The sequence below is a fragment of the Penaeus chinensis genome, chromosome 37, assembly GCF_019202785.1.
Source record: "Penaeus chinensis breed Huanghai No. 1 chromosome 37, ASM1920278v2, whole genome shotgun sequence".
NCBI lineage: Eukaryota > Metazoa > Arthropoda > Malacostraca > Decapoda > Penaeidae > Penaeus > Penaeus chinensis.
In genome coordinates, this window is record NC_061855.1 from 28,095 (window position 1) to 38,094 (window position 10,000).

A 10,000-nucleotide genomic window follows, 5' to 3' on the forward strand; every position below is an offset into this window, starting at 1 on the left:
GAAATCTAGGTAATCGATTATGAGAAATCTAGGTAATCGATTACTGGAAAAATATTTTCCTCAGCATTTTAATATACGTTGACACAATAATAGAATAATCATTTTACAATGAACAGGAAATGTAGGGAGAATATTTAGGTAATCGATTACTGTAAATCTATGTAATTGATTACTGAGAAATCTAGGTAATCGATTATGAGAAATCTAGGTAATCGATTACCGGGAAATCTAGGTAATCGATTACTAGAAATCTAGGTAATGATTACTAATGGAATCTAGGTAATCGATTACCGAGAATCTAGGTAATCGATTACTGGAGAAATCTAGTAATCATTACCGAGAAATCTAGAGGAAATTTGGTAATCGATTACTCGAGAAATCTAGGTAATCGATTACTGAGAAATCTAGTAATCAAATTACCGAGAAATCTAGGTAATCGATTACCGAGAAATCTAGGTAATCGATTACTGAGAAATCTAGGTAATCGATTACTGAGAAATCTAGATAATCGATTACGAAAATCTAGGTAATCGATTACTAGAAATCTAGTAATCGATTATTGAGAAATCTAGGTAATCGATTACTGAGAAATCTAGAATCGATTACACAAAATTATGTAATCATTTACAATGAGAAATCTAAGATAAATCGATTACTGAGAAATCTAGGTAATCGATTACTGAGAAATCTAGGTAATCGATTACTGGAAAATCTAGGTAATCGATTACTGAGAAATCTAGTAAATCGATTACTGAGAAATCTAGGTAATCGATTACTAAGAAATCTAGGTAATCGATTACCGAGAAATCTAGGTAATCGATTACGAGAAATCTAGTAATCGATTACCGAGAAATCTAGGTAATCAATTACTGAGAAATCATAGGTAATCGATTACTGAGAAATCTAAGGTAATCGATTACCGAGAAATCTAGGTAATCGATTACTGAGAAATCTAGGTAATCGATTACCGAGAAATCTAGGTAATCGATTACCGAGAAATCTAGGTAATCGATTACCGAGAAATCTAGGTAATCGATTACCGAGAAATCTAGGTAATCGATTACTGAGAAATCTAGGTAATCGATTACCGAGAAATCTAGGTAATCGATTACTGAGAAATCTAGGTAATCGATTACCGAGAAATCTAGGTAATCGATTACCGAGAAATCTAGGTAATCGATTACCGAGAAATCTAGGTAATCGATTACCGAGAAATCTAGGTAATCGATTACCGAGAAATCTAGGTAATCGATTACCGAGAAATCTAGGTAATCGATTACCGAGAAATCTAGGTAATCGATTACCGAGAAATCTAGGTAATCGATTACCGAGAAATCTAGGTAATCGATTACTGAGAAATCTAGGTAATCGATTACCGAGAAATCTAGGTAATCGATTACCGAGAAATCTAGGTAATCGATTACTGAGAAATCTAGGTAATCGATTACCGAGAATCTAGGTAATCGATTACCGAGAAATCTAGGTAATCGATTACTGAGAAATCTATGTAATCGATTACAGAGAAATCTAGGTAATCGATTACTGAGAAATCTAGGTAATCGATTAATGAGAAATCTAGGTAATCGATTAATGAGAAATCTAGGTAATCGATTACTGAAAAATCTAGGTAATCGATTACTGAGAAATCTATGTAATCAATTACCGAGAAATCTAGGTAATCGATTACTGAGAAATCTAGGTAATCGATGACTGAGAAATCTAGGTAATCGATTACTGAGGAATCTAGGTAATCGATTACTGAGAAATCTAGGTAATCTGTTACTGAGAAATCTAGGTAATCGATTACTGAGATAAATATTTTCCTCAGCATTTTAATATACGTTGACTCAATAATATGAATAATCATGTTGACAATGAAGAGGAATGTAGTGAGAAATCTAGGTAATCGATTACTGGGAAATCTAGATAATCGATTACTGAGAAATCTAGGTAATCGATTATCGGGAAATCTAGGTAATCGATTACTGAGAAATCTAGGTAATCGATTATGGAGAAATCTAGGTAATCGATTACTGGGAAATCTAGGTAATCGATTACTGAGAAATCTAGGTAATCGATTACTGAGAAATCTAGGTAATCGATTACTGAGAAATCTAGGTAATCGATTACTGAGAAATCTAGGTAATCGATTACTGAGAAATCTAGGTAATCGATTACTGAGAAATCTAGGTAATCGATTACCGGGAAATCTAGGTAATCGATTACCGGGAAATCTAGGTAATCGATTACTGAGAAATCTAGGTAATCGATTACTGAGAAATCTAGGTAATCGATTACTGAGAAATCTAGGTAATCGATTACTGAGAAATCTAGGTAATCGATTACTGAGAAATCTAGGTAATCGATTACTGAGAAATCTAGGTAATCGATTACTGAGATAAATATTTTCCTCAGCATTTTAATATACGTTGACACAATAATATGAATAATCATGTTGACAATGAAGAGGAATGTAGGGAGAAATCTAGGTAATCGATTACTGGGAAATCTAGGTAATCGATTACTGAGAAATCTAGGTAATCGATTACTGAGAAATCTAGGTAATCGATTACTGAGAAATCTAGGTAATCGATTACTGAGAAATCTTGGTAATCGATTGCCGGGAAATCTAGGTAATCGATTTCCGGGAAATCTAGGTAATCGATTACTGAGAAATCTAGGTAATCTATTACTGGGAAATCTAGGTAATCGATTACCGAAAAATCTAGGTAATCGATTACCGAGAAATCTAGGTAATCGATTACCGTGAAATCTAGGTAATCGATTACCGAGAACTCTAGGTAATCGATTACCGAGAAATCTAGGTAATCGATTACTGAGAAATCTAGGTAATCGATTACTGAGAAATCTAGGTAATCGATTACTGAGAAATCTAGGTAATCGATTACTGAGAAATCTAGGTAATCGATTATTGAGAAATCTAGGTAATCGATTACTGAGAAATCTAGGTAATCGATTACTGAGAAATCTATAAAATCGATTACTGAGAAATCTAGGTAATCGATTACTTAGAGATCTAGGTAATCGATTATTGGGAAATCTTGGTAATCGATTACTGGGAAATCTTGGTAATCGATTACTCAGAAATCTAGGTAATCGATTACTGAGAAATCTATGTAATCGCTTACTGAGAAATCTGGGTATTCGATTACTGAGAAATCTAGGTAATCGATTACTGAGGAATATATGTAATAGATTACTGAGAAATCTAGGTAATCGATTACTGAGAAATCTATGTAATCGATTACCGGGAAATCTATGTAATCGATTACCGGGAAATCTAGGTAATCGATTACCGGGAAATCTAGGTAATCGATTACTGTGAAATCTAGGTAATCGATTACTGAGAAATCTAGGTAATCGATTACCGAGAAATCTAGGTAATCGATTACCGGGAAATCTAGGTAATCGATTGCTGAGATAAATATTTTCCTCAGCATTTTAATATACGTTGACACAATAATATGAATAATCATGTTTACAATGAAGAGGAATGTAGTGACAAATTTAGGTAATCGATTACTGGAAAATCTAGGTAATCGATTACTGAGAAATCTAGGTAATCGATTACTGAGAAATCTACGTAATCGATTACTGAGAAATCTAGGTAATCGATTACTGGGAAATCATTAGCGACGAAAAACTCTTTGATGTCGCCTTTCTTACCAATGTAACTCTAAAGGGCTTAAAGATTGTAATGTTCCCTATGGGACTCAATCGCCGTCACCATTACCATACTAACCTCAATGATAAATCTGCAGTGGGTCTATTGAGTGGATACGCACTGGCCCTAGATATGTTAAAACGCTCACATCCCAATATCAAAGAGAGAATATCGAAATTTATTTCTAAAAAGATTAAATACTTTAAGATTGAATACAAAAGGTACGAGAAGTTTAATGCTACCGAGTCACAGTAAACACCTTATTTTGTGGTACAAAACGGTTTCCACACTCACTATTACCAATACTTAAATTGTGACTAGTATAGGAACTATTTGTGTCAAAGATTGTAATATGTGGAGTAAATGGATAACGTCTTTATTTTAAAATGTTGAAAACACGTGGAGTTTTGAGGTGTTAAAAAGAAAAAAAAAAAAAACAATGCTTGCATTAGATGAAGATTGGAAGCGAAAACTATTGTTAAGGTTGGGGGACGACATACCGTTTCGAAATGCCGATAGAATTATCGATCAGGATATCTTTATTTCGGCCCTCGCTTACATATATCTGATTGACAACCCCACTATGATTATAAAGAATAAAGAAAGTGGGGCGAATTCTAATGGTACTAAAAAAGACGAGGCAACGCTGTCGTCAAAGATGATGACGGCGGCGGCACAACCACCACCAACCTTAGTCAGATCCGATAGATCTCTCCGGATGTTTAATTTAATAAAAGAGAAGGAGGTTATTATAAAATCATTTGTTTCCTATCTTACTGAGTGTCGGTCCATGGACATCGAAGAAAATGGACTATTGTGGAAAGAGAGTGAATTGTACACTATTGGAATAGGTCTCTATACGGCAGAATCAACGTCAGCCAAAAAGAAAATAGTAGCACGCCTCCATGAAAATTTTTAAAAATATATGGGATTCGATATTGTCTAAAGATAACGACTTGAAAGCAACAGTCAATGTTGAAGATTACCGAGAGTTTTGTGTCATGATCGTGAAAATGGTAATGTTAATATAGAAAATAAAAACATGCTATCTGAAAGTAATCTTTCATATTTCAACTGTACTCTCAATGACATAATATGGGACTCCAGAAAAACTACAAACAAAAAAAGAGAAATGTCAAATCCCTTATACAAGGAGCCAAAGCTAATTATTTTAGAAATAAATTAACAAATTGTAAAAAAGACTGCTAAAACATGGAAAATAGTTAAAACACTCGTACCAAACCAAAAAAATCATAGGGGTCATCTAAACAACAGTATTAGTGCAAGTGAATTTAACGATTTCTTCGCAAAAATTGGACATCTCACATACAAACAAACAAACGTTTCCAGATCTCAGAAAAATGCAGGTAGGATAAGGCCACTAGCAATGACTTTCAGACCACAACCTGTAAAAATAGAAACAGTTTTCCTAACAATAAAACACCTGCGTCAAACTAATGCTGTGGGAGCAGATGGCATTGCTTTTCGCTTTATTATAGACAGTCTACCAGCAACAATAGCTTACTATCTAACGGTAATCATTAACACATCTCTAGTGACTGTTAATTTCCCATCGCTTTGGAAACATGGGGTAATAACACCAGTTTTCAAATCCGGAAACACAGACGAAGTCAATAACTATCGCCCTATTACCATATTGCCTATACTGTCTAAAGTTCTCGAAAAAAATCGTAGCAGACCGATTGACATTATTTCTGGATAACTATCCAAATCACAACATGGTTTCAGAAGTGAGGTGTCTACTGAAACAGCATTATTGCAGATCACAAATCAAATTTATGAGAACATAGACAACAATCAAATAAAATTGCTAACACTGTGCGATTTAGCCAAGGCTTTTGACAGTGTCAACCAATTATATTTACAATATTCGTAAATGACTTAACGCCCATGGCAAAAATTGCTTTCTTGTTCAATACGCCGATGATTCACAAATTCTCCACATTGATTCAGTAAACAACTTAGATGAACTAATAAAAAAGACCCGGGAGACATTGACACTAATAAAAGGATACTTTGACACAAATGGCCTCGAGATAAACCCAGATAAAACACAATGTATCTTCATAGGTAGTCGCCAAAATATCGCCAAAATCCCAGTAAACACCACCATAAAATTGACAGATTCATGACATTTGACAACATCCATAGGAAAGTAATGGGCACACTTATTTACCTAAGCCACATAAAAAACAAGAGCCCCGCTGAAACTAGGATATCCGTAATACAAACACTAGTTCTCAGTATAATTAATTATTGTTCTAAGATCTGGGGCACAACAAACAAAGGTCACATTCAGAAAATCCAAAAATTACAGATCTTTGCTGCGAGAGTAGCGCTTGGTAACGTAAATAAGTATGACCACATAAACAAGCTAAACTAGCTAGAAGTACAAAACAAATGTAACTATGACTAATTCATAAAATAATCCAAGGGTTTTATCCAAACTGGCTATTAATCCTTCCAACCGTAGGTAACACAACCTGTGCCCAAACAAGACAGGTAAACTCTCTACACATCAAAAGATCACGCACAGCTATAGGGGCACGGCAGACACGTACACGTGGACCCATGATTTGGATCAAATTACCAAATAATATCAGAAATATCAAAAACTCTAATGAAATCAGGTTTCAATATATACAAAAAGGCATGACTATGTACTGCCATTAATTATATGGGTATCTGATATTTACATGTACTTTCTCTGTAAAAAGAATAACCATTGTATCTAATGGAATAAAGTATTTTGAATTTGAATTTTGAATTTGTATATATATATACATATATATATTTATATATATATTTATATATATATACATATATAAATATGTGTGTGTATGTGTGTGTATTTTTATCTAGCTGTCTACACACACACACACACACACACACACACACACACACACACACACACATATATATATATATATATATATATATATATACACACACACACACATATATATATATATATATATATATATACATATATATTATATATATATATATATCATATTTATAATATATATACATATATATTATATATAGTGTATATATTTATATATTATATATATATATATATATATATATATATATATATATATATATATATATGTATTCTTGTGTGTGGAAAGAGAGAGCGAAAGGGGGAAAGCAGACGAAGTGTATTCACATATTTCTTTGAATCTTGCTAAACAGGAGACTTTTCAGCGTTGGTCTCAGGGATTCACGTGAGCTTATTGTTCTGTTAGTTATACTGGTAGTAGTGCGTATAGTAATAATATATGAATAAATAAGGTATGGTTGTGTGTCGTTGTGAATTAATTTCATTTAAAAAATACTATTATTCCCTTTCACACATTTTATTTTAAGTTTATTCATTAATCTACATTCATTCATTATATGCAAATGCCTTTGCAATGTCAAGCGTATAGCTGAGGGGGCATTCTGCTTCAAAAGGACACTTTAAGTTCCTTTACACACATTGACATTTCTTTACACACATTGACATTTCTTTACACACAGGTACAACATATCATAACAAATTGGTGTACTGTAATTGAGGATAAGATATGTTTTCATCCTCTCTTTTCCTTAGTAATATCTTTTTGTTATTATTAGTATTTCTTTGGCTTTTTATTCTTCTTCTTGACTTGCCGAAATGAAACAGCCCATCGAAAGAAGGACCAAAACTGCGTCATCTTATCTCACCATAAAAGAGATCTCCTGTACGCTTCCATGTGCACATTTCGTCTGTGTACGCGTTGTACAGTCTATCGCAGCACTACGAGCCTTCAAAAGTTTACATCAATGTTTTTTTTTTCTCCTCAATTTGTTTTTCTTTGAGGGGGGGGGGGCACTTCTTTCGGCAAGAATAGATATGGTTTGGACTCCACAGAACCCTTAGCCGATGAGAACTCTGGACTGGAAAGTGCCAGCATCACTGCACGGAATATATTCTCTTCGGGACACTTTTACTCCTGAGAACTTTGGTTTGAGTGAAAGCCTTTAGATTCACTACACTGATCATGTTATCCTCGGGATACTTTGCTACCAAGATCTTTGGGATGACTGAATCACCACACTAAGTAAATTATTTTCAGTTCTTGCCGCGACATCTTGCCTGCAGTTCGTAGACGCGCCTCGTCGTGGCCGGTATCAGCTCCCAGTACTTCCTCTTCTTCTGCTCCAACCTAGCGATGTCTTGATCGAGGATGACCTTGTCTAATAAAGCTCTCTTTGTAGCCTCTGCCAACAAGTTCCTTTCCCTGTAGAGCGCGACTTCTCTCCGTTCCTCTTGCTGAATCTCTTCCTCGATCTCACTTCCACTTTTCTCAAGAACCTCGCTGTGTTTCGCGAGGTCACTGTTCTGCTGTTCGAGTTCGTCCCTATCCCTTTGGATGTCTCTCAGTTCTGCTTCCAGCTGGTTCTTGAGCTTGACTGCTTCCAACAAATTGGCCCGCATCAGCTTCCGTTCCTCTTCTGTGCCATTCGCTTGGACTCCCAGCAGCTGGTGACTCCATTCCCTCAGCCGCTGGGCCTCCATATCCAACTGGCTGAGGTTGAGGCACAGGTGGTTGCTCTCGATCTCCCTTTGCTCGTCAACAGGTCGCTCGTCGTCCGCTGGAATTCCAGCTTGGACAGACCGTCTCGTTCTCCGAATTCCGCCTGGTGGCCTTGGGGTTCGAGGCCGCGGGAGGAAACTCGCTTGGAATCACCGTCTTTCTGCTCGGTCGAGAGAGACTTGTTCCTCGGGCGCGGGTGACGGCGGGGGGATTCATCTGTGGCACTTTTGAGGTTTGGAGAAGATCGGGCTCGTCTGGAAGAAGAGAATGGTGCTTATAAGTGCTAGCTCTGGCGTTCGCGTCAAGGAAGTATGGGTTATACTTGAGGAACACAGTGCAAGATGAGCAGCGCCCCTTGAACATTCCTCCACCTCCAGTTAAGACATACAGCGCATCAGCGTCTTTATCATGCCAATCAATTCGCGGTACTTCTGGTCGTCTTTATTTCTTTCTCTCTCGATCGTTAGTTTGATCTGTCGCGTCCTTGCTACTTCCTCGTCAATTTCCGCTTTCTGCCGCCGTAAAACGGCAATATTCTCTTCCAATTGACCCCTCTTCCCGTGGAACTCTCTAAGTCTGGCTTCTTGTTCGCCGAGTGACATCAGCCGGGAGTTCCTCTCTCGCATTTCTCTGCTGGCGTTCTGGAGGAGTGCATTAGTAACGGCGTGTTTCAGAGCCTCCACATCCTGCAGGATCGCCGAAGCCCTCCCCGCCACGCCTGGCTCCTCGCCTGCTCTGGAACTCACGAGATCTCCCAGGACCTCTTCTAAGACGGTGTTTTCGTCCCTCTCGACCTCCACTGCGGCGGCGCGCTCCTCGACCTATGAGTACTAAATTTGTTTCAGGTTAATTCAAGTTTTGATGAAGTCTGAACTACATGATGCTGAATTCCAGTTCATTCAGTTATGAACTATTTCACAGGAAAATCTTTCCTGCGTTTGTTTGCATGTCTAGAATAATTATCTTCATAAGGAAAATCATTCCTGTTTCCTATAATGCAACTTATCTTAATTACTTCCCATCAATCCTGCATTTTCGCGTACAACTACTCTCATTTCCCTGAAGGAAATATTTTCTAAGTATGGCCTATCTACGTACATTTTCATGGGAATGTCTTTTGTTCTGCATCCTTGCACATGAATCCTACATATTATTTTCGTGGAGAATCATTACTATATTTTACATGGTTCTGTAAACTCATAATTTTCTCGAGATTTTATCCTACAATCTCGATAGTTCACTACTGCCTTCTGTCACTCAGGTGAATGTTGCAATTAACACCCTCTATCCCAAATCAATGACACGTTGCTTCCAGTCATTTCCTAATCGTTTTAAGTTCGTGTCGATATTGTAACTCCCTGAGATTTGGCATTACGTTTTCTGTCGCCAAGACATGGTACTGTTGTTCTCGTTTGTTGTCCTCAGAACCAGACACCCCGTGCTGAAGCCCACTGCTGACCTTGACTCTCGGATCACCACGTCGCTGCCCTCGCCGCCGATCCCTGGCGCGCCAAGTCTCGCTCTCCCCTTAACGAGCCCATCTCACGGACGTTCTCGCTCCCGCATCACCTGCCGACGCCCTTATGTTCTCTACTGCACGTCGCTGCAACTCCGGTCGTGTCCGCCGCCTCGTCCGCTGGTGACTGCCGCCTGACGTCCTCGTCGCATCTCGCCGTATCTCGTCTCACTCACCACACCTGCTGCCCTGTGCTGGTGACCCTGGCAAGAG

At 37.5% G+C, this 10,000-nt stretch overlaps 1 long non-coding RNA gene across 1 annotated transcript; it reads left to right on the forward strand.

Annotated features, from left to right (window-relative positions):
* Positions 1 to 2,273: 2,273 nt before the first annotated feature.
* LOC125045676 lies at positions 2,274 to 4,252 on the forward strand. The gene is made up of 2 exons (XR_007116574.1): positions 2,274 to 2,489; positions 3,426 to 4,252. It is a non-coding gene; the product is annotated as an uncharacterized LOC125045676 (long non-coding RNA).
* The last annotated feature ends 5,748 nt before the right edge of the window (positions 4,253 to 10,000 follow it).